Source organism: Thermobia domestica, chromosome 15 (genome assembly GCF_964235325.1).
Source record: "Thermobia domestica chromosome 15, izTheDome1.hap1.1, whole genome shotgun sequence".
Taxonomy (NCBI): domain Eukaryota; kingdom Metazoa; phylum Arthropoda; class Insecta; order Zygentoma; family Lepismatidae; genus Thermobia; species Thermobia domestica.
The window spans coordinates 63,760,937-63,787,596 of record NC_137468.1 but is presented as its reverse complement, the minus strand read 5'-3'; the positions used below and the strand labels follow the sequence as shown (position 1 = coordinate 63,787,596).

The 26,660-nt window shown below is 35.1% G+C and overlaps 1 long non-coding RNA gene across 2 annotated transcripts in view; it reads left to right on the top strand.

Annotated features, from left to right (window-relative positions):
- LOC145671052 (uncharacterized) overlaps positions 1–26,660 on the top strand; it is a 583,222-nt gene that overhangs the window by 69,149 nt on the left and 487,413 nt on the right. The window contains exon 2 of one of the 2 annotated variants that reach the window (XR_014128434.1): positions 12,479–12,548. The exons of the other annotated variant lie outside the window; for it this stretch is intronic. This is a non-coding gene — a long non-coding RNA (uncharacterized LOC145671052). The remainder of the gene's footprint in view (positions 1–12,478; positions 12,549–26,660) is intronic. 2 annotated transcript variants of the gene reach the window in all.

Here is a 26,660-nt window from a genome sequence, read left to right as displayed (position 1 = left end):
TTTGTAACGTAAACGGGCAACCGGGGCCTGTAAGGCCCAGTATATATTTTAAGTGCAGAACACTCAAAATTCAATGTCTGTTGCCGCATACTGTTCCGACTAAAGGTTACAATAGTCACGTGTTCAATATATAATTATGTGACAATTTGATCTAATATTTGACAGGAATTTCACTAAAGTTATACGGGGCCTCCTAGGCCCCGGTTGCCCGGTTACGTCAGGAAAAGATTTTCAAATTAAAAAAAAAAACATTAGCTTTACCAACTCGATATGTTCATGATTTTAACTTTGACGAAAGATAGAAGAATTCAGTGTTTTATGTCTTCGAAATATGTATGGTTATTGAGAAATTTTAGAAAAATGAAGCTACTGGGCCTGTTAGGCCCCGGTTGCCCTGATAAGGGTTAATAATATGTTGGTAATTAAAGACTTCAAATAAGATCATAGAACTAAAATTTGTGTACCTCCAAAATTGGTTCCTTTAATATTAAAAGCTTATCACGATAATTTTGGACACTTTGGATATTCAAAAGTGTGTTCTTTGATTAACAAATCGTTTTATTGGAAATCGCTTAGATCTCAAATTAAAAATTATATTAAGGATTGCGAGGAATGTATGAGAATTAAACATAGTTATCGAGCTATCTATAAACCTATGTTGTCAATAATACCGGAGCGTCCACACTCCTTCATTTCTATAGATCTGTATGGACCACTTCTGAGAGCAGCATCTGGTGAAACATATCTTCTTACTGTATTGGATATTTTTACGTGATACGTAGTAGCCTATCCGGTTCGTAAAGCTACTTCATCAGCAATAGTTCATCGTATCATGAATGTATATATACCACACTGTGGGCCTGTAGAGCATATCTTGTGTGATAACGGTGCACAATTTCGGAGTGATGTGTTTCTTCGTGCCATGAATAACGCCAATATTAAGGTTCATTTTGTAATCCCATACCACCTCAGCAATTCAATAGTGGAAAATATCCATCGAAACCTTGGTATGTTATTTCGACATTGCTGTCGTAACAAACATAATGAATGGATCAAATACGTTACGGAAATTACGTATTTCTTAAACTATTCAGTGTCGGATACATTAGGAGCAGCACCCGCTAATATCCATAACGGGACTGATTTTATTTCGCCAATAGAACGGCATTTTGGAATTCGACTGGACGATAAAAATGAAGTAGATTATTCTCATCTTGTGAGTATGATTCACTTTCGTAGGATTCGAAAATTCAATTCTCGAAATCAGAAAACAGAAGAACAACAGAAAAGTAAAGTTAAAATTAAGTCTAATGATCTGGTGTTTGTGAGATTACATCCACAAAGTGACGCTTCAGTAAAATGAATCTTTAAATTCTGTGATTTGTATGCTGGACCATATTTGTGTACGAAGCAAATTAACCCTAAAGTATTTGAATTAATGGATGTGAAAACGGAAAATTTTAGGATTACGAAATGTCGATGAAATAAAGTTATGGCAGCCTACCGAAAGTACTAAAAAGAGATGGATATACTTGGTCAAAACTGTAGTCCCTCCTGAGATTATAAGTAAAGTTAATATAAATAATGTCTGAAAGAGGAAACTTAATCTCAAATGAGATAAACGCCGTATTTCATAGTTATTGTATTTTTCTTCGTTCTTTTATCTTTAACTATTTATCTAATATGGCAATTATTTCTTTCAATGTTAATGTGTACTATATTCTTTTATTGCGGTTATGACACTACAATTACTCCATAATCACTTTATGTGTTCTATATGTATATTCGTGTAGTATGTTTACTCCGTATTTAAATCCTGATGATAAAATGGACTAATTTCAATACTCAATTTTATGAATTTAACTATATACATTATAGTAAAAATATCCCAATGAATGTAAAAATAATTGTGGACCGTTTTATTATTATCATTTTTCTGTTGATGCACCTTGTTATCAGTATTATAACGTGAGGCTAAAGAATATGCTTAAATATGAGATTAATATATGTGATATTGATGTAAAATGTAATCTTAGATATATACAAGGGTTGTTCAAAATGTGCATTCTTTTACGGTCCAGGATTCTTTTCATTTATTGTTAATCAATAAATGAAACCCATGTTCGTGACGCCATATACAACGGTATGTTGTATGTTGTCGTATGTTGTATATTTCATTATTATGTTGTACTATTATCTATCTGTACTTGTCTTAGGAATAAGATCAGAGATGCAATAACGGAGTAGATTTTGTAAAGAAACAAAAGGAAATTGTAATGAGTATTATTGCTCCTTAGTTACGGTATTGAATAAATAAAATGGAAGGATGATAGATTGAAGATTTGGAAGTTCTCAGCACAATTGATGTTAAAGGAATTAGAAGTTTGTATCCTGGACACTAAATGAAGGTAAAAATAAATAATATTTACGTTCTAATGTTCTTTTATATATATTGTGGCTCAAGTAATATTTATTAAGAACCACGGGAAAGGAACAAAATATAAGATTTAATTGTTCCAATATCTTATTAGAAGGTTTTCGGCAGCTCCCCCCTCCCCTATGATCCCCCACAATCTTGAAAGAATCTCCAACTTTAAGTTATTTTTTTCAATTAAAATTTGATATGAACCCTGCAACTCACTTACACCCTTCCAAGTTTGAATTTACACCAGAAAATAAACTTCCTGGCAGAATTCTTGCTTAATTGTCGTTCTGTAAATGTAACTCAAGTAAGGACGTCTGGAGATCATAAAATGGGCTTATTGCGAAAATCTAGTTTTAATTCCTTAATAGCCTACTGTTTAAACGGATCTTCAAATATGTAATATTGTTTACTGTGGTTATTTATTAATTGGAGGAGGCAACCGGACGGCATCTATGTTCCACTTTCGCTCTTGTAAATACCACTGTTGAAAAAAAAGAAAGACAGAAAAAAAGTTACCAGGAATAGTGAAATTTTCGAACATTGCCAAATTTTCATGAGATTCCTTTTTCTGTCCCAAATGTATTTATGAGAAAAGAAGAGGAGGTGAAAATTACTAGATTTGTTGGTGAACGTACTAGAATACTAAAATATCATAAAAGGTACTAGATCAAGTACGAAAGTCACACTGGTCACGTGGTCACACTTTTTACAAACTGTTGTAATGCCAAGACAGCGTCCCAGCAAGATGCGCGCACGTTTGTTTTGGAGTGGGGAAACAATAAAAACAACAGCGTTATCAACAGTCACACGAACAAATTTCCTGCGTCTTCAGCTCCTTGGAAACTTAATTTTGGGATTATCCTTCCAGCATAATTCTATTTTCTCACTAAATCTTTCATTTTTTATTTCTTGTTATGTGTATGTGCATGTGAAGGCACTTCACTGAAAAATATCTGCAAGGTCTATCAATGCGTAAGCCCATGAAAATCACATGAAAAAACAAGCTACTTTTCTCCTTATGACGAATGTCCAAGTTCAATTGAGAGAGACGGTAAAATTTGTCGTGTAGAATAATGGCATTTATAGCTGAGTCCAAAGTGTTTTGTGTGTGTGTTTTCAAAACCACTGCATTATTTTTCACTATAAAAAGATGCGTAAACATGAATGTGTGTTTTAAATATTCAAAACATATTATCTTAAATTTTCTTTAAAAAAATGTCATATCGAGATGTATAATCCTCGGCTCCCGCCAAGTAAACTTTGTGATGGACAAACACCGTGTGCGTGGTTTTTATCGTGGGTTCTCCCGTTTCCTCCCACTTTTTTCATTTCATCATTTCTTTCATTGCTCATCGTCACCGTCTCCTTTAGCCTAGCCGACATAACCGTTGGACGTAAAACTTTCATTTCATATCTTTTGTTCTTTGTGAATCGTTAAGAATTAAGGATGGAAATGTATTCTTCTGGCACTTAATCGATTCTTGCTATTATTACCGATGATGTTTTATTGTGATCAATGTTAACATCCGAATTGGGTGATTTCCACTACTTCCAATTTTAATATCAGCAAAATCAATTTCTAACTTTTGACCTACATGTTGGCCAAAATTGACGGTGAGATTTTTTTTTAGTAGGCCGACGGACATACGGACAGAGTAAATAAATAAATAATAGACTTTTGGTTAATCAAACTCCTCAATAAATTGTCTTCTATTTTCATTAAACGTACAACGTATCTTCGTGACTTATTTTATTACATTACTATACACGATGTTACTTCTTCTATATGAACATTCAAAGAAATCACGCCATTTTCCGTTTAACCACAATCTACAAATATACCATTTACTCACTGATAAATTTTACTTTCTCTACATGCCATAGAAATCTGTAATAGGAGTTAAGTTACTCCCGTCAAAACAGAACGAGGAAAAGTAATCAATTCTATTCAATAAATTCAACTCTTTTATACAGTACTACGAAGAAAAGCCAAATACACAGCACAGACTTTGTAAATTCCATTACTATACAACTAGAAATGTCTCTATGTTGAAAGCTCTTTTTTGTTACAGATTTCAGCACACACTATTTCTTCTATTAGAACTAGAATTAATGGAACTAGTACAGTAAGTGACATGTACTACAAGGTTTTAGAGATAAATCCCGTAGAGAAAAAGAGAAAGAGAGAAACCCAGATTTGAAAAAAATGCTTTGTACCCTCTCATATGCGTAATTGTGTATGTATGTTTGGGTGGAACATGGACACACACACACTCACACACACACATGTGTATATACGTATATGGCAGCGATGAAATACAGAGAGAGACTGCGTAGGAAGAACTTCATTTTCTGGTTGGTTGAATTCTGATCCGTGGCTAACGGGAGGATGAGGTCCCATTGGTACAAAAGCCATCCGAATGCTACTGCTTTTGAACCAAGTGAATCTTTGAAGGATATATATATATATATATATATATATATATATATATATATATATATATATTATAATATAGCATTACATATTACTATTCTCTCACATATGCGTATACATTACATTTGCATGTCCTTAGTACAGTACAACCCCACAAATCCGAACTAATTGGGGCTGAAGCCTGTTCGGATTTCGGGGAGTTCGGATTACCCGGGAAATAATATTACGTATTTATTTCGTCACTGAATTGGCGGTAAAACAACGACTGAGGTTAGACAGGGTGGCCCAATGGTCGAAAGGGCAAAGACCTTGACTGGCGGGTATACACTCATGTTCAAAATCATTGTCGCATATCTATAACTGTCTTCTTGTAAGAATATAACTAGATAATGATTTTGAATAAACATTAAGTCTAAAAATGTTAAAACCTTAAAAAAACTTAATTTGTGTGATTAAATCTCTTTTTTTTAATTTTCCAGCTGTAGTTATTTTTTTTTTCTCCTGAGAACGTGTTCGGACTTGTCGGGTTTTCGGATTTCCGGGTTTCAGGTTTGAGGGGTTGTACTGTATTCCTTTTTTGAAATCAAAAGAGAAAAATTACAGTTTCCTGTAATTTTTGTAAGTTAATTTATCAGTTCTTGGTACGAATATCCATTAGTTTCCTATGTACATGTGCTATAGTCATTTTGTTTATTTAAAATTCTATTTAAATATTTCTTATATGTTTCCTTCATGTGTAAATCATTAAGAGTAATTCTATATATATATATATATATATATATATATAAAATATGAAATAGTCAACTTCTATAAGAGAAATTCAGAAAGAATTGTTTACTTCGAATGATTTTTATCGAATTGAATACGATACCAGCAACTTTGGTCAGATTAAATAATAAACTACCTCACTACATCATTGATTTTTAAAATAAAATTTCAGAGAAGGAAGTTGATCATTGGGACAGTTTTGTTTTTATAGTCACTTTGGAAAAATGCATTGAAAGCTTTCTTAATATTTCACAAATAAACATTTAATTTACTATCTTACAATGTAAGTAATTTCGGTTCAAAAATGCAAAGGGATTGGGTTAGTTCACTAGTGGGACAAATTATTTTAGATAATGTTTTTTTTTGTAAAATATCTGGAATGATCTTGTTTTGTTACAGTGGAAAGAATTCTGAATTAGTTTTTTTTATTTTTTTATACTTAATAAATAGTATTAACTTTTTTATTAACCAAATATTCATGCCACAATTCAACCGGCAATATACTTGTATACCACTTTTCTGGTATGCGTTTAATGTATGATTATTCTATAAAAATATGCCGAAACTTCTAACCTAGCAGAATAAGGTAACTAATAATAGATAGTAAGTAGATTATTTAAAACAGTAAAACAAGGTAAGTATATTCCTTATAGTATCACAAACGATACTTAACCACGAATAAGACATAAATTAATAAATTTCTGATATTCTTTTATAAAGTTTTATTAATGTAATCGTAAAATTGATGACTGAAAATATATTAGTGACAAATATTAATTAATATTTGTATTTGTATTGTGAGTTAAATTGAGTGTTATATGCCAATTTCCCATCAAGTTGCATCCCAAATAACCCGTTTCATCATTGCGCAATAGAGCTTGGCTATAATATCCATTTCGCACACGCTGGATGGACTCAAACAAAGGTAAAACGGGGAAAATCCCCCGTGTCTGTCTGGAATATAGTATACCAAGTTTGAGAAGTAAGATCCAGACCTAGTTGTTACAGACTAAAGTTGTAACCTAAGACCTGTTTCATCATTGCTCAATAAATTTTGCCTATAATATCCACTTCACACAATCTGGATAGAACCCTGTCCCACGCTGAAACGAGAGTAGAACCAGGAAAATTCTTCGCCTTTATCAGGGATTAAACCCATGCCGCCTATTTTGTAGAGTGACCAACTACGCCATTCTAGACATAGGGTATCTTATTCAGAGTCGTTTAAAGCGTCGTGCTAGCTGTGATTTTCCCGCAGGGTTGTCAAACGCATTAGGAGAAATCAAGGTAAGAGAGAATAATAATATCATACTTTAATTTCTCCTAATGTGCTTGGACAACCATGCACAAAACTCATGGCTGGCCTTATTTGATATAAATCGTTATTAATATCACTAATGTATGCTACCGTAGGTTCCTGTCACAACGGCATGGCGCGCCTTCAGATTATGGATCGAGAGGATAGGTTTCTATAGATATAGAGGTTAGCTGCGAATATACTGAGTAAGCAGTCGCGGAGAGATGACAAGGGGTGGTCCTCCAGCTTGGAGATTTGGTGTGAGTCTAACATCATCATTCTGAAAAAAAAAAAGACGAAAAAGAACTTGTTCAGAAACATTCATAGAATTTTAATTGAAAATCCAATCGAAAAACGACTATTAGGAACACCTAGGCACAGATGAGAGTACCATATTAAGATGAATTCCGCAGAAATAGGAATACAAAGTAGAAACTGGATCCAGTTGGCTAAGGACAGAGAAGTCAATGGAGAGCTTTTCTGAACGCGGCATTAAACCTCCGGATTTTATAGGCCATAGAGAGTTAGTTAGTTAATGTATTGCTAAATATAAGAGCATCACGTGTTAGTCGAACATTTAATACAACACTAAAAATTGACTCTACATATGGTTCATGGCAGAGGTAAAGTAAGGGGGAAGCGAGAGAGGGCGCCGTTCCCCCACTTCCAAAAATCTATGGCGTCCCGCCACCTCCTAAAAATAACAATGGGCAAAGATAGGAACGCGGTACGCCTGCATTTTCAGATCCACTTTTACCCCTAGAGGGTCTCTAAATAAAAGTAAAAGTAGTTACGTTTGACAAAAGAGAACAGAATGTTATCCACATTTACTATCATGAACTGAAATGTAATACAAATTCCCAGACACTTGATTGTCGCGTACTGCTTTTTTTTTATCCTCTCGTATACTGCTTTTATGCAACCTCGTTGTATACCTCGTATATCTGTTCATTATTAAAAAAAAAAAACACCCCTTCACGTTGTAATATAATATAAGAAATTATTTATATTTCGATTGGACTAAATATCTCTCTGTCGCTTTGTGCGTTTATACATATAAACGTATATACAATTATATTAAAATGGACATGGAATGGAAATATTTTTGATACAATTTCAATAACAATTTTGAAATATTGCTGGTATCAATATTGACATTACTCAACTTGTCAAGATAAACAAAACAAAAAATAAATAAGTATGGGGAAAAATAAATTAAAATGAAATAAATACATTTATTAACACACGGAGTTTGCTTTTGCTTCTGTTTCGCGATGATAAACCTGCTTTACACTTCCAAAACTCGATGAATTATTGTCCGTCCACCACTTCAGCCATCGGAATATTGATTTTTCTTAATCACTGCGTTTTATTATTTAGTGGAATATAGACAAGAGAAAAATTTGAAGGGATTTTTTTTTTTTTGTATTGTTCGTGTTTCCTTGTATAATCGCTCATATGGCTTCCTGTCAACCATTCCAAACGCATTTTTCTTTTTTTTTTCAGTTCTATCGTTCTTTGTCTCTCTCTCTCTCTCTTTCTATCTCTTTGTTTCTGTATGCGTGTAGAAGGGCTAAAGGTTTTAGCTTCACATATCGTTTGTTACGTATGGCAGTCTGGATATTAAATTTCTCACTTAGTAGCTAAAATGCAATTACATACAAATAAAATATGTTTCACCTGCTCTTTTTTCTTTCTTTTAGATTGTTTGTTCATTGTAAGTATTAATGCTCTCTATGGAATTGATTGATTGATTGATAAGTATTTTACGTTCTTTGTCACAAGCGAGGTTATATTGGACGAGATCCTCACGTTAAACCGGGATCTGAACCAAAGTAATGTGTTCCAACCTTCCCCCTGGGAATCAAACTCTTAACGTGATATACAAAAGGCACAAGCGTTTGTCACTAGACCTGCAGTAAGGGCTCTATACAAGACCACTAACCTTTGGCTAGCTGGGGCTACGCCCCCAAATTTCGGCGCTTGCTCGACCTATGGCCTCGCAAATTCCCAGACACTTATTATCGCGTACTGCTTTTCTTTTATCACCTCTCGTGTACTGCTTTTATCTAACCTGGCTGTATACCTCGTATATCTGTTCGTTATTTAAAAAGACCCCTTCACGTTGTGATACAGTGTAAGAAATTATTTATATGTCGATTGGACTCTTGATTTCAGTTGATTTTGAGTTTAACTTTCCGTTCAGCAGCGAGGCTATGATACATGGACCTACTGATTAACGTGGAATCCGAACCACAGGAGTTCCCGCCGGGAATTGAACTCAGCACTCCCACGCCAAAGGCGCGAACGCGCCTCTTTTGTATCAACCTTTGAATCAAGAGTGAACTTCGTGCATTTGTCCTTAACATTTCTCACTTTGGCTCAGCTGAGAACTTCTCTCCTGACCCTTACGATTTTACTCGGTATACGGCCTCGCACTACTTAAACCCACAATTCTACTAAATTCCATGCTTCTTTTCGTATTTCAACTATCTAGAGGATAAGATTTTGTATCTCAAGAAAACGCCCATTTAAATAATATAGGAATTCCTTCGTTCCCCCTTTAGACCCTTAAAAACTAAAAATATTCACTTTTGGCAATTTTTCTGTGGATTAGTCCTGGAAAGCTACAATCATGGCAAATTTAACCATTGTAGTCCCACAAGAAGTGCCTAAACATTTAGGGATGTAGAAGATGTCTCGTATAAATAACATGGGGAAGATTTTTCAGTTACCCATAGAAACACTCTATAGTTGGAATCTTTTTATTTTTGGTGATTTACTTACGCTAACGCTAACGAAAACGTACAAACATATCGAATTTCAAGTTTTTATTTCAATTCCAAGTACCTAAAATATGAGATTGTAGATTAAAAAAGACCCATTTAAATAACATTCAGATGATTTTCACCACCTCTTTAGTCCCCCTAAAAATTAAAAATATTCACTTTTGGCAATTTTTCTGTGGGTTAGTCCCGAAAAGCTACAATCATGTCAAATTTAGTCATTGTAGCCCTACAAGAAGTGCCCAATAATTTTGAGATGTAAAATGTGTCCTATATTTGAGTTCCCTCCCTATTTTTTTTCAGTTTCCCCCCAAAAAAATCTAAAGTTGATTTTTTTAGCAATTTGCTGAGGTGACACTAACGAAAACCTACAAGTATACCGAATTCCAATTTTTAAAATTAAAATTCCAAGTACCTACAAACGAGATTATAGATCCAAAAAAGGCATATTTAAATAATATGGGGGATCTCTTCATCCCCCTTTAGACCCCCTTCTTATTTTCACCTCAACCATAGGCGTTTTAAAAATTTTCTCTTGCTTGGGAAAGCTGTTTTATACTTTGATAAGGCCTCTCCTTCGTACCTGCATCCAGATATTCTATCCTTGGTCTTCCTCTTCCTTGTGTTCCTTCCTTTCTCTATATCAGCACGGTGATCCAATCGGAGTGCCGAATAAGATGGCCAAGCATGATGTTTCATCTTTTTCCTATTACCTTCATAATCTGTCGTCTTTCATTAGCTTCCTTTAGTACGTCTCCATTTCTTTTCCCTTTGGCCCATGATATGCGCAGCATTTTGCGCCAATACATTTCAAATTCTTCCAGCTTGGATATTTCAGCTTCTCTCAATGTGCACGTCTCTGATCCATATAACAGCATGCTCCATACCAGTGTCTTAATAAATCTTTACGAACGTCCAGCGACACATTTCTTGATGTTAGTAATCTCGTTTCCTATTGAATGTTTGTTTAGCCTGCGCTATTCTGGAACTTTCAAGGAACTTTCGCGTTTCAAGGTAAACTCACCTCCCGCCCATGTTCGCCGTTACCCAGATTTCTGGGATTTGCTTCCATGAGCTACTGAGTTCCATGGTATGACCACAGCTGTGATTTTCTGATAGAGTACAACCCTATCCATTAGCCCCAGGCAATGCTCTGAGCTTGTTCATTCTTGGTCCTGCCTACCTCTATCGTTCAAATAGCCACCATCATCGCGTAGAGGTACGTAAAGATACTCTCTTACCTCATCCTGGACTTACTGGTACGTGTTAAGTCACCATTTGTGTTTAATGCCATCTCTTATCCCATAGAGCTTCCTTCCTTTCTTTGGGATCAGAAACCGTTACCTAGATTTCTGAGATTGGCACTTTTCCCCAGTCGACATTCAGTCCCCCTGCAGGCATAGTAACAAAACAGTCGCCCTGATATGGCTCCCATAAATTTGGAATACGTGTGTATTCTCCATCTGTTTCTAGGGATCCCCGATGTGTGGCAAACTCTTTACTTCCATTTGTACGTCATTGCACTAGTTGACTGTGATTTTCTGGTAATCATTTGACCGGACAGCAATGTATTCCCGTGTTCATGAGATATTCAGCATCATCTCTGAGCCTGTGTCACTTTTTCAACGCCTCTAACGTGAAAATTATGCCATTTTAACCCATGTTCATTAGACACTTTTTTTTTCTTTAATCTCGTATCTTCAATCGCATCCTCTTGTTTGTCGGTACATTGCATCCCGGAAGAATATTTTTTATATTAATAACAATTTAATATTTGACACTATTCTGGGCATCGTATTACTATATTTAATGTAATATATATGCCGTCTGTTCCAAGTGTATTATGACTTTTATAAAGATTAACGTATCCCTGTGAGTTTCAAATATCTGTGTATATTAAGTAGATATTTTGCCTCCTTGAGTTCTCAAAGGACAAAGGCAGGAATACAATTATACTGATTGAATTCAGGCATTTAATAGTTAGGCAAGGTGTCACAATCACGTCAGTCATTGAACAAAGCACGAGTTGAGTTTGTTAGTTGAATTGTGTGACATGCATATCAAATTCCCCTTTGAACAGTATCAACTGAGACACACAAACTGCATGCAACAATACCCACATTTATGTCTGCTAGTTTGCAATCACATATTGCAAATGGTGTGTGAAGATGATTCAAAATGGTATCTAATTACGGTAGTCCACACCAATGTTAATAATAGTTACCACTTACCCTTATTGTATAGTCGAGACTGAAGCTATGTTTATTCAATTAGGTAAAGGCCTTATGATGTAATCACCTTACTGTAAGAATTCTTTTTAAAAAAGCTACTTTGTATGGTTGGTAATAACATACAAAGCTTACATTAATTATTTTCCAACTAACATACATACTATGCTTCTCTTACGTATGCCTTATACGTGTCACATGTCCTGTCCACTTTAAACGCCTTCTAGCTAAAACTTCACTTCACTTTTACAAAGTAGCAAAGCGGAAGTGACATTCAATTTGTCGTCATGCTTTGCGACGGGTTGCTAATAATAGTTGATGCGCTGGTAGCAATAATACGGCTCAAGGAAGGTAGAAAACAGAAATGAATCAAATAGTATTAACTCAATAATAATAATAATAATAATAATAATAATAATAATAATAATAATAATAATAATAATAATAATAATAATAATAATAATATAATGTCAATGCAACTTACCTGTTTTCGGCATTGTATTACGTTATTTTAAATATTGCTTTTCTTCTTCTTGCTAGGGGGCATAGTGACTTAGTGCTAGAGCGGTTACCTCTGGCGCGTGAGGTCCCTGGATCAATCTTCTGCTAAGTAAGTTTGTGGTGGACTATTTTCTTGATGAATACAACAAGAAATTAACTCTAATAAAATAACTCTATAGTCCTAATATAGCACCATTCGTTCCATACGAAACAATCAAGGTGAAATGTTCGTTGGTGAGGCTAAAATTTTAACGATCATTTTCCCGAAAATGGTTCAGGTGATTTTCTTTTTATTTCATAAATATTTTAGTAACTAACAGAATATAGTGTAAACAATTTCTCCAAGAGAGAAAAAAGTCCAGAATAGATAATTTGTTGGAGGGGGAGAGATTTTACGGATTATTTTCTCAACATATCTATTACGATTTTATTAATATTACATAACTTAGTATATCATTAAAATAGTGCAATATAACTCAATCTTCTTGATTAGTTGAATTTGATTTTAACGTCACTTTTATTATTGAGATTATATGAGACTTGAATCTAGGGGTAGGATTAAGATTCGAACCACATGGTCTCCTGTCAGGAATCGAACCTGCGTCTCCCGTGCCGAAGACGAGTACGCTAACCATATAGCCATGACTCTGCTCCGTAAGTCGTCCTATTTAAAGCATCAAGAACAGATAGTTTGTTGAAGAGAGTAAATTTGGACGTTCTGTAACGGTTTGGATATTTTGTTATTTTATGAATAAATATTTCATTAACAATCATGCGATAGACACATACGTATGGCTTGGAATAATAATAATCCGAGTAAGATTAATGTAAGGTTGAAATACGCAACTTTATATCAAGTCAGAATAAAGTAGGGAAATATTTTATATATACACTGAAAAACAATTGTAATTAAATTGCCAAACATCAATGTAAAATTATTTACCTTTCATTTTGTAAATTGATATACATTTCCTTAGATTAAATTTTAAAAAATTGCTGGCATTTTTACAAATTTGAAGTAAATTTATAAGAAACTATGATATTTTTATTCATTAAAATGTAATTTTACACCATTTCATATTAGTCACTTTATAGGTGTAAAATGATTTACATAGAGGATTGGCAAACAGATTGCCACCGTTTTTTGTAAATTTACCTATGAAATGTTTTACAGTGTAGGACAATAAAAGGACTGTCTTTTTTGCCTCAACTTCCCTCCTTGTGAATCCGTCAATATTTTAATGTGATCTGTCGACTGATACATGTCTTATCTTTGAACAATATTTTAGTTAAAAATTGAATTGAAAAAGTTAATAATAATTGGAGGCTGATTTGATTAACCTCACTCTGTTCTGCCACCTTGCTAGGACTATATAATTCTACCTCCACCGCTGTAAGTGTCATGGTTCTCGTTCATGATAACTTTTTGGATATAGAAAGATATTTATTATTATTTTCTCCAAACCTACGCATTAGCTATTTATACTCACACTATCATTTTGTTCAGCGCAACAGCACCTATCAATTGGTGTGTCCTTTCTTTCGATATATTTCATTTGTCGAACGCTAATAATTATGCAGAACATTTATGATTAGTTGTTGGATTTTAAAGAACTCAATCGTGATCAGGAACTTCGTGTCCCAGAGATAGTCAGATTCATAGCTCACCAAATTCGATTATCCGGGGTGACAAAGTCTGACCAACTGGCCCGGACATACCAATGATCCGGACTGACCTGGACAGATCCAAAGACGACGAAACACCATCATGAAAATGTAAGGCTACAATTATACAGTAATCCTAACAAACACATTCAGTCCACTCTTTTTGTTTTCTTAATAAATCTATAATTTTATTTTTTGTATGTTGTTTGTATCTCTGTATGTCAAAGATTTTGCACTGAAAGATAACTACAAAACGTTCAGAGTATGAACTCTTAAGAATCACTAAAGAAAGGATTAGATACATGTTTATCTTATGAGGGATCGTCAAAGTTTAATCGAGCGAATTTCTAAAACTTGGCATTTAGAATATAAAAGATGATGCTGAGCTAAAACAGTATTTTTTAAATCTTTACGTACAGTCTATGTTGAAAAATCACTGTATTGGACAAGGGTGATTCAGAAAATAAAGACTATTTATACAAAATGAAAAACAATATTTTATTGAAAAAACAATTATGTTACATACCTGAAGCTTCCTTCACTTCTGTACATAATCACAACCTTTATTTAAACATTTGTTGTATCTGTTCACGAGTTTCAGAATTCGCATGTTATACTCTTCTGCTGCCAATTCATTAAGTCAGGGAGTTACTGCATTCAATTCGGATGGGAATTTTTTGATTGTCTACCCTATAGTCCGGACATTAATCCTAACAACGATTTCCACCTTTTCCCTAAGCTGAAAGAATTTCTGTGTGGCAAACGTTTTGGAAGTGATGAAGAGTTGGGGAATGCAGTGACCACCTGCCTTAATGAACTGCCGGTAGAAGAATATAACCTGGAAATTCTGAAGCTCGTTACCTGATATGACAAATATTTAGATGCGATTATGAAGATAAGTGAAGGAAGCTTCAGGTACGTAACAGAATTGTTTTTTTTCTAATAAATAATATGTTTTTCATTTTGTATATCTAAACAGTCTTTATTTTCTAGATGGCCCTTATATTTTTCAGCTTAGGAAGACGAATGAACGTTAAGTTATATTTGAAATATTAAAGAAATGGCATCTTAAAACCAAGAAATGCTACACCAGGAATCAAACAAAATGAATGATCAAACTCATTAGTCAACAAAAATTCTACGAGAATGCTACAGAGCAGTTAATTCAGCTACTTCCGGGTCGTCGGGTTTGTATGGTTAACAGGTCTGTCTGATTCACCGGATCTGTCTGGCTCTCCGGGTTTCTCCAGGTCACAGTCTCTGGGTCTCCAGGTCTGTCCAGGTCACTGGGTCTGTCTGGGTCTCCGGGTCGGTCTATGTCTTCAAACATCTGGGTCGCCGAGTCTATTTGGGTCTTCGAATGTCTGGACCACTTCGTCTATCTGTGTCCCAACGTCTGTCCAGATAACTATCTCGATATATATATATATATATATATATATATATATATATATATATATATATATATATATATATATATATATATATATATATATTATGCTCCACTACTCCTGCTTTGCCAATTCTTTTGGTCTTACTGGCAGACGCATCTGCCCCTAACTCTTAAAAATCTCTCTCTTTATTACTTTTTTCTCTGCTCTCTTTCGTTCTTAACTCTCCCAAAAGCTGGGGGTGGGGCCTGATTTTAAGTCTGATGCCTCCTAACGATTATATCAGGCTCTATATTCCATTACTTGTTTCTTTATTGTTATACTGGAAAAAACAAATTTTTTTAAAAAATAAAAACACATACGTACAATAAATACAAACATAAAACATTACATAAACAATTCTCACACAATTACATTACTTGAACTCTGTATAGTTGAAATGAAATGAAATCTTTGAGTTTAACGTCCCACGGTTATGCCGGTTAGGCTAAATGAGACGGTGATTATGAGAAATGAATGAAATGATGGAATGAAGAAAGTGGGAGGAAACGGGAGAACCCCGAGAAAACCCACGCACACGGTGTTCGTCCACCACAAAGTTCACTTGGCAGGAGCAGGGTTTGAACCCGGGACCCCATTCACCAGAGGTGAACGCTCTACCACTGAGCCACCGCGGCCCCTCTGTATAGTTGAATGTTAAAATTTGACTAAATATGAAAATATATTATTTAGAATATTAGTTATAAGTATAAAATTAAGGGAAAGCTTTGTGTGATTTCCCACCAGAATTCATACTTAATCTATATATATAAAAGAGAACGTACAAAATCCTTTGTCCGCTCATCACGCTAATACGGCTGAACCAATTTCTTTCATTTTTGGGGGGTTATTAGGATTTGGACCCTAGATGGTTTTTATCATATCACTTTAATTTTTAATTACCAGTGTCTTGAGATAATTGACCATTCAAGTGTCCATAACGTACAAATCCTTTGTTATTAGTTCATCATAGGTAAAAATAAACGTATTTATATGCAACCCGCATGACCGTGTCACTCGGCGGGTTAACATAAATGACAGGCGATATACAGCGGAAAATAGCTTGAATCTTCTGTTTAAAATTTTTCAATTGATTTGCTTATTTTTACAGACACTTTTACAATATGCCAGCACCGGGATGACCGCAGCGAAGCGGGGCGGGTTAACATAAATGACAGGCGATATAATGTTAAGATTTACTGCAATCTTCTATGGTTTTTATCATATCACTTGAAAGCGAAAAAGTAAAAATTATCTAAGTAACAAAGTTTATTGCGTTCCGGGGTGACCGCAGCGAAGCGGGGTGAACGCTGCTAGTTTATGATATTTATTAAACATTAAACATTCAGGATTTCCTCCTTGTCAGTAATATTCACTGGTTCTCTCTTGGTGAGAATTACAATAACAGAGATAATGATTTTCCACCTGATACATTCCCATATTCAGCCTTACCATAATCGTTGGTCCTCCAACTAATTTACAATATTTCTTATAAAGGAAGGTCACACAGTGGCTCCGCTGATATCCGAACGAGACAATTGTGTTTGCATTTGATATTTTATAACTAGATGAATCCCAAAGTTGTACATGGTACCTGGAGGAATATCGTGAGTTACGTATTTTGTAATGAAAAAGCTACAAAAAGAGAAAAAAAGAAAAAGAAAAAGAAATACCTTCTAGTATAGTTTGAACCAAGTCATTTGTTCGGATACGGTTGGGTAAATGGAAAACTCGGCCAACACGTATCCCATCATTTTCAAGGACAAACTTTTTGGGGTGAAGAACTTTGCCCAGGGTTTCCTGCAGGGTCCCAGACGGTGTCCAACTCAAAATTTTCAAATGACAAGTTGAGTTAAGTGGAACATCGTTTGAAAGCTGTTGTAAAATGAAAGAAAATAGAGCAAGTCTCTACGACAACCCTGTGCAAAATGGTGTCATGTCAAATTGTAAACAAAAACTTAATTGAAAAGTTAATGGCCACACCTATAAATCGGAAACGGTGAAACAAATTTGAAAAAAGGAAAGGAAATACGGCATTATTTTCAAAGTACAACGATATAAGTTAAATGTCTTGTAACAGGGACCCCGCATGGTCTCAGGTGGGGTCCAATTAAAAAGTTTCAAATGACAAGATGGGTTAGGTGGCACATCATTTGAAGTTAAATGAAAGATGGAGCACGCCTCGACGCTCTACTACAACCCTGTGCAAAATAGCAGCGGGTCAAAATGTAAACAAAAGCTTAATTGAAAATCTATGTCCACCTTGAATACAATATGATCGCTTAAAACCTATATTGACAGGATAGGCATACCAAACTGCTAAAGCTAGGAAAACCAAATTTGGCATTAATGTTGATTAGTAACTAACGAAAATGTGCGAAATGTCGAAAAATGTGACATCTTGAATTCAAAATGCCGCACTATGTAGATATCGAACGCATGTCCAGCTCAAACCACTTGTGTTGGAGAAGCGAAATGTGGTATCTACGTTTATGTTTAATAGTAGATATCCACAAAATATCAAAGAGTATAATATGTAATCTAATATGATTGCCAGCTTAAAAAAGGAGTTAATATATAAATATTCTATTTCTTGGAATACTGTGACCAAACCAACAAAGTTTGACAGCTCGATGTACTGAAATCACTTTCACGTGGTTTAGTACTGCTCGCCAATCTTGTAAATGATTTTTTTTTATATATTTGATATTGCTTGAAATATTGCGATCCAACCAACGAATAGCATACAAATGTAACCATGACAAATACGTTACAATAGAGCCACCAACCCGACTGGTGCAGCAAGTCTTTATGTATGAATAACGTATGACAAAATTTTAAAAAGTACCCGAAGGTATTCAACTTTTGTTTAGCAGTATGAGTAGGAAGTTAGAGTTGTGTGTTTATCGCATATTCGTTATATTCACGTAAATGATATCGAGAGAACCATGACGAACGTGCATTAGGAATAAAACATATAGGCCTATGTGTTGTTACGGAATGAAATAATAGTTGAAGTGAATCGAAATACAATTGCTTTTTAGTCCTCATATTGTTTCTAAATACATAATAGAGACAAATAGAGATTTAGATTTGTACTGTTATGAATGGCATAGGTAAGCGGCCATCTTGGATTCAAGGTGACCATAGATTTTCAATTAAGCTTTTGTTTACATTTTTACCCGCTGCCATTTTGCACAGGATTGTCGTGGAAAGTCAATACTTCTCCATCTACTTTCAAACGATATGCCACCTAACCCTCTTGCCATTTGAAACATTTTAGTTGGACCCACCTGGGACCCTGTGTGGTCTCTGAGACAAGACATTTTAACTTAAATTGTTGTACTTTGAAAATAATGCCACACTTCCTTTACTATTTTCACTTTTGTCTCACCGTTTCCAAGTTATAGATGTGGCCATGGACTTTTCAATTAAGTTTTTGTTTACATTTTGACCCGCCGCCATTTTGCATAGGGTTGTCGTAGAAAGTCGAGACTTGCTCTATTTTCTTTCATTTTACAACAGCTTTCAAACGATGTGCTACTTATCCCACCTTGTCATTTGAAAAATTTGAGTTGAACCCCGTCTGGGACCCTTCGGGGCACCCTGGGGCAAGCTTTTTTATCCGTAAAAGTGTGTCTTTGAAAATGATGGGATACGTGTTTTCCATTTACCCAACCATTTTCGAACAAATGACTCTTCAAACTCTTCAATCTGCCAGCTAATAGCTTTTCCATTACAAAATAAGCTTATGTTGTAACTCACGATATTCCGCCCGGTGGCACGTATAACTTTGGGATTCATCTAGTTATAACATATTAAATGCAAACCCAATTGTCTCGTTCAGATCTCAACGGAGCCACTGCATGATCCTCCATTGCTAGCATACTTAGTCTACGGTCCTTTAGATAAACTAAGATACTACTCGTAATTATGACAAAGTTACACTACAACACTTCACATTTACACACACACACACACACACACACATAAAACACTGAAAATTAGATAACTTGTTATTGGTAACTATTATATCCATTGGACTGAAGCGTGGGTTTATATTCTAATTAATGTCACTCAGTTCGACGTCTCCTGGCTAAGTCTGTTCCTATTTGGACTTAATTAATTTCTAAGATTCTAGAACATATTTTACTGCAAAGAAATCTATAATTCTCATTCCACATTAATTCCAAAATGCCATGTTGATCTTTTACTTGACGTAGTTTCTTCTAATTCTTTGCTTCTCTTCTGGTAGTAGTATATTGTTACACTCAAACACCAAGTGGTCTGAAGTTTGTATCTAGCCGCAATTACAAACGTTGCTTTCCTGTAAGCCTATTTTATGGAACGTCGAGCGAAAAGATCCATGTCCGCTTAGAAATTGGGTGGCATGTTTATTCATGTCTAGATGCCCCAATTCTAATCGTTATTTGATGCTTGGAAAAATTTCATGTACTCTGGCGGACTTGTTACACATACTCCAGTGGTTTTGCCATTTGGACAAAATAAAGGATTAAACGTCATTCATTAAAATTAGCCTCCTTTGAAAACTGTTCCATTTTTTCAAAATTTCCTTTCTGAATCAAATATTTGCCCGCTATTCTTAATATATGAAATGAAATGAAATCTTTGAGTTTTACGTCCCACGGTTATGCCGGTGAGGCTAAAGGAGACGGTGATGATGAGTAATGAATGAAATGGTGGAATGAAGAAAGTGGGAGGAAACGGGAGAACCCCGAGAAAACCCACGCACACGATGTTTGTCCACCACAAAGTTCACTTGGTGGAGGCTGGGATCGAACCCGGGACCCCAAGCACCAGAGGTGAACGCTCTACCACTGAGCCACCGCGGCCCCTATTCTTAATATAGTTAGGTAGAGTGGCTCTATACCTAATATAATCTGCAGAGCCTCAACAGGCGTTGTTTCCATGAAACCTGATATTCTTATAGAATTTTTCTCTCTACGCTATCTATATATCTGCGAACTCCGTCATTTTCAAGAATTATATGACCCCAGGCACTGGAACTATACAAAGCTATTGCTTGGAATACAGCCTTGTAATACAATTGACTATGTTTTGGGACAAAGTCCATATTCCTTTGCCAGACGTAGAAAATCTATTTGCAATACTGATAACACTAGTCAACAGTGAAAATGCTTCGGAGATAAAACTAACCAATTCTTACTAATTTTAGGGTGCTGATAACGAATATGAAATTAGCTTTTGAAGATTGGTTCAGGTTTCAAAGAAATACGTTATCACCCGATGTCCTCTGCTGGGCAAATTAAGGGTTCATGGCAACAGGAGATGTCTACTTATTTCACCAAACTTCCGTTGTTTGACGGTTAGTGTCATTGCTATCCTCAGGGACATACGCAGGGGCGGGTCCTGAAGGTCTTGACACCCCGACTTGTTTGTAAATTTAGTCTAATTTCAGGTGCAATTTTACAAATTTTAATATAATTTAGCTTCAAATTGTATTTGAACCCCCGAAAAGCTTACGGCCCCTCCCGAAATAAATTTCTGCGTAGTGTCTGGCTATCCATATTACTCGCACTTTATCGCTAACAAAGAAATATAACCACTTCACAGCTTAGCTTGTATTGAAGAGTTTGCTAGAGAAAACATGTTGTGTAACGTTCTTTTGTAGTTTCAATTTGCAATCTCGGACGTGGTCGTGGTGAGATATTGAATGCGTGGATGGTTGCTGTTATTATTATTATTATTATTATTATTATTATTATTATTATTATTATTATTATTATTATTATTATTATTATTATCATTATTATTATTTATCGTTCTGTGACTATACTAAGCAGAAACATGTCGCGTAAATGTATTTGCAGTACAGAGCAAATTGTTGTTTTTAACGAAGTGAAACAAAAAGTGGACTTTCGCTTCTATCATAAAGAAATCCTATCACTTGTACTTTGCCTGTAAAGTGGGAGATGTGGACAAGAAGTGAGCACCATATATATGTTGTAGTACTTGTTCTATAAATTTGCGGGACTGGCTACACGGAAAAAAGGCCATGCGTGCCATTTGCAGTTCCAATGATATGGAGAGAGCCGACAGATCATACTTCAAACTGCTATTTTTGCATAGTTCTTCCAATTAAAGGGCTATGCTAAAAAGAAAAAAGTGGACTGCTACTTATTCAAATATTCCTTGAAATGTTCGTTACTGTGCCATACTCTGAAGAACTAAAGGTTTCACAACTTCCCGTACCTTACTCGTGTGTTTCACCCGATGAAGGGCAAAAGGCGAACAATGTCGACCCACATTGTCAAATTCTGCTGCAGATTCATCGTCTTACACTGATCCTACCTTCACAAAACCAAAATATTATTATCTATTTACCATATGATACTCAACCTGAATTAAATTACCTGGGGTTGTCAAAAGTGGCGCAGAAATTCTGGCATCCAAACTCAAGAAGTGGGGAGCTTATTCTGAAGATCTAAAAGTGTTCGTGTTTTGAACACGTCAGAATCCCTAAACAGTATTTCAGTGGAAAGTGACATATTACGTTGTAGGCCTAACTGGTCTTATGAGTAAACTTAACATAGATGATAATCTCAATTAAAGGCGGCTATTCATAGACGCATCAAAACTATTCTTCAATATATTTTGCGTAAACTTCCACAAACTGCTGAAACTAAAATCATTTAAGAACCGTTATTGGCACTCAAATTCGATAAGACTTCAATGATCCAGCGTTAGAAAACCAGGAGAGGATTGCATGAGATTATTTCCGAAAAATGATTACGAATGTTTTGGGAAACGAGCGGTCTCAGAACTATAAGTGGAGGTGCACCTAATACCTTCTAGCAAGCAATAGGGTGTAAAGTATCACTAAAAATGCATCTGTTGCACTCCCACATAGATTTCTTTCCAGAAAATTGCGGAGCAGTCATTGATGAACATGGAAAACATTTCTACCAAGTTATATCTATGATGGAGAAACGATATCAAGGCTACTGGAGCAACTCTGCTCTTGTCGATTGTTGTTGGATGGAAAATTCCCAATTTTACCCCAACTTCCCCTTTTCTCGTACAAAACACACACACACACATTATCATGTACCATTTGAAAGCCTGTTTGATTCTGAAGAGAATGACGTACAAGTCGTGAATAATACTGTTCGGATTCATTTGATTTTATAGTTATCTCACTTTTTCCTATAAGAAATTCGGTATTGTCCAGCAGAACTGAGAAATATTTTTCCGTCACAACTATTGTACGTATTACAATGAAACTGGTCGGTCTGGGTCTACGGATAGGTCTATCTCTCCCTTCTTATCTGGGTCTCTGGTCAGTCTGAGTCTACGGGTAGGTCTGTGTCTCCAGGTCTGTCTGGGTATATCCTGGCATTTCCTCTTAAGACGGTCTTATTCCACTTGGAATACCCATATCTCCAGGGATGTACGATTAATTCTTAAGATTACGTGAAATTTAAGCAATCTTCTCATTAACAGAACAGGAACATATGAGTTCATAATGTAACATTTATTCAGTGCTAACTATAACATAGTTCTATTACATTTATAGCATAATTCTACTATTTATAGTAAAACTGTGTTATTTGATTATTAAGTATTAAAGTTTTTATATAGTATCTGGTGGTATACATTTGCATGGAAAATATCATAGGGAGTATACAGAAAAGAAATGTTTAATATCGCTATTCTAAGAAAAACACATAAAGAAAATGATTTTTTAAAAAAGGATTAAGGCTTCAACACTCTTACTACGGTTACGTGAACAAATGCTTAAATGTATTTGAAGCAAATACAACGACCACAGTAGCATTAATGCATGCATTTACCATAAAATTACTTGAAATATTTTCCTTCATTTGTTTTCTAAGAAATCTTGTTTATTCTTATCCTTACTTTGCATTTTTTTTTTTTTTTTGAAAAGTTAAAATCTACCTTGAAACTTTATATAATTGCAATATGTAATATCAGAAATGTATATGTTTCTAGCAAATGTTTATAATCTTCAAATATGTATTATTATGTTCTGGATTTAATCTAATAATTCTGTCAATGTTATGAAAACTTGCTCTTGGGGAGTTAAGGAAACTAAATTACTGTACAAAGTTATACGTGGTGGAATTTGCAAACTTTTAGTCATGAATAAATTTACATCTATGTAAGTCATTTTCTTTCTTCATTTATTACACGTAGAACACAGTACTTCTTTTAATTCAGATTATGTAATAGCAGAAATCAAAATAATAAGGGGAAGTAGACGTTTCTAACTGTATAGTTCAAATAAAGCTGTATGTAAGGTGAGTTGTATCCGGAAAGTAAGTTTTCCAAGATTATAAACAAGATTAGGAAAAATGGAGAAAACTCGAATTTTAATAAAAGAAAAGCATTCAGGACTGACAAATTACATTAGACTCTCGCTAGTCCGATCATGAAAACGGGTTTCTATTTCATTTTACTTTTTACATTGTCATTATTACTAACACACAAGAACGAAAGGTCGTGACTTCACAGCAACAATGAAGACCAATCTCCTAGATTCAGCGACTTTCCCTTCAAATTGGCGACACCGGTTTTCACACATCTCAGTATACGAAGGAGGACCCAAAAGAAACCGGATTGAAAGAGCGCTGCCGTTCCTAGGCGTAGTAGAGAGTTCTCCTGCTAGGTGGGTCTAGTAGAGACCTTCCCAGATCAGTTGGCCAAGCGGCGTCTGCGTAGGAGGTTAACGTTTCTCTCAATTGTTCTCGTTTGCCGCCTGCGAAATCTTTATGGCAGATTCAAAGGAAGAAGGAGTGTGTTTGCTTCCTACTTGGAAAATCGGAAACGAAAACTTACCAAATGCTTTAACAGGCTTTCAAGAAGGATACTATGAACCGCATACAATTTTTTGAGTGGTTTGGGCGTTTTGAGTGTGGTGAGATGAGTGTTGAAGTTCATGCTCGTTCTGGGTGCTCATCATCATCTCGAAACGACGAAAACATCGAACAAATCTGCCCCAAAATCAGCGAGGATCGTCGTTTCACGATCGATGATATTTCAAAACAGGCAGGAGTGAGTTGGAGCTCGTGCCAGCGTGAGGTTTTGCAAATGAGACATGTTGCTGCTAAGTTTGTTTCTCGCCTGCTCACACAGGATCAAATCATTCATCTGAATTTGAGCCAGGACTTGAAAAATCAGATTGAAAGGGATCCAAACTTTTTGACCAACATGATAACATTTTCCGAGAATTAAACAAAATCTAAAAGGAAAATATTTTGATGGTGTAGAGGCTGTAAAAAGAACTTCGCAGAGCGCATTGGACGATATAAAAGTTCCAGAGTTCCAGATGTGCTTTAAACAGTAGGAAAGAAAATGGGAGAAATGAATCGCATTTAATGGAGAGAACTTTGAAGGAGACTGAAAGAATTTTGTAAAAAAATGTAATAAATTATTTTTTCAGAACGAAAGTCCGGTTTCTTTTGGATCCTCCCTCGTAAGTTTAACACGTCTGAAATTTTAAACTTATACTGAGATGTCTGAAAACCGGTGTTGCCAATTTGAGGGAAAAATCTGTAAATCTTGGAGATTGGTCTTCCAAGATAACTATTAAAAAATGCATTTTTCAGATTTGCAACATATTTGGTGGTTTTCAATGAGCTCCTTCGTGGCTAAGCGGTTAGAATACCGCCTTTAATGTGACAGACCCGGGTTCGATTCCCGCAGGAACTCATGTGGTTCAGTTTCCACGTTCATCAGTAGGACCACGTGTTATATAGTCTCGCTCCCAAACGGGACGTTAAACTCAACTCAACTCAACATTTGGTAGTTTTGAAATGACAATCTTACAATTTACAAATACAGCAACGGATATAGTATACGTAAGACGGCATCAGTTCCAGAAGGAGCTGGACGCTCATACTTTTAGGGAATATTCATTGAGTATCTAACAAGGGGGTAACAAACCGACTTTGATTTACTTCTCGAGTGATACGAAAATAAAAAAAGAACGTACCTTTCCTCGCCTTTGTTGTTCTTCTTACACTTTGTTTTTCTTCACGGCGAACGCTCTTCAAATGTTTGAGAGCCGTATGCAGTAGTAGCAGGTCTAGCGTGACTGCTTAGCGGTGTTTGCAGACAGAATGAGAGATTTGGGGGCATTTCGCACAGGTTTTCGTGAAGGGAATGCAACACGATGTTTGCTTTTTCATGTTTACTTTTAGTTTTTGGTAATTTATATGCGAACTATAATGCTTAGAATTACGTGTATAAATTGAGTAAAATTCCTCGCTGATCATATTACATCTTGGAACAGCAAGTCGGTAAGCTATTGAAGCTGGAGTGAAATGGGTCTTAAATTCTTTCCTTTGTGGACTTTTTTTAAAGTTTTATAGATTTTTAAAAATCCGTATAGTATTAATAGGCTTGCCAGACGTCCTAGTTTGACCGGGACAGTTTCGGCCGGTTTCGTGTTTAGTGCCGGTTAGACAGAGAAGTTTAGTTTTTAGACGCGAATTTATTTAACAACTTCTAGCGCCTTTTCCATGGAGAACTTCAATAGAAGTGCGACTAGTAAGAAGACTAATGCTCTACAAAATGAATTTTGCAATAACTTGCAGTGAGTTTCTTTGATAAAATATGTAACAATAAGTGCTTTCTGAGCAAAGTTCATTCAAGTGAAAAGAACCTAAGTAATATGTATTAATTCTTCCTTTTCCTCTCATTCTGTGGATATTAAACTACATAGTTGTTAACTTTGTCATGCTAAAAATTTATATAATATATTTCAGCAGAGACAGATCTTGAGAAGAAAAAAAAAAGTATATTATGCTTGACGTACTAAACAATAAATTTTGAGACTAAAGTTCCTGACTGATATCTCGATTTTTATTATTATTATTATTATTATTATTATTATTATTATTATTATTATTATTATTATTATTATTATATGGTACTACAAATCAAAATAGTGACTGTGTATACTAATATTTATGCAGTGTAAATTGATTTGAATTCTGAGTGGTGTGTAAGAATAAATCTTATATTAGCAATTTCAAAAACATGTAATATGCATTTTCATTATGCATGTTTCTTGTTAAGTTGAGAATTTATCACGGGAACTTTTTTAATAAAATATTGGT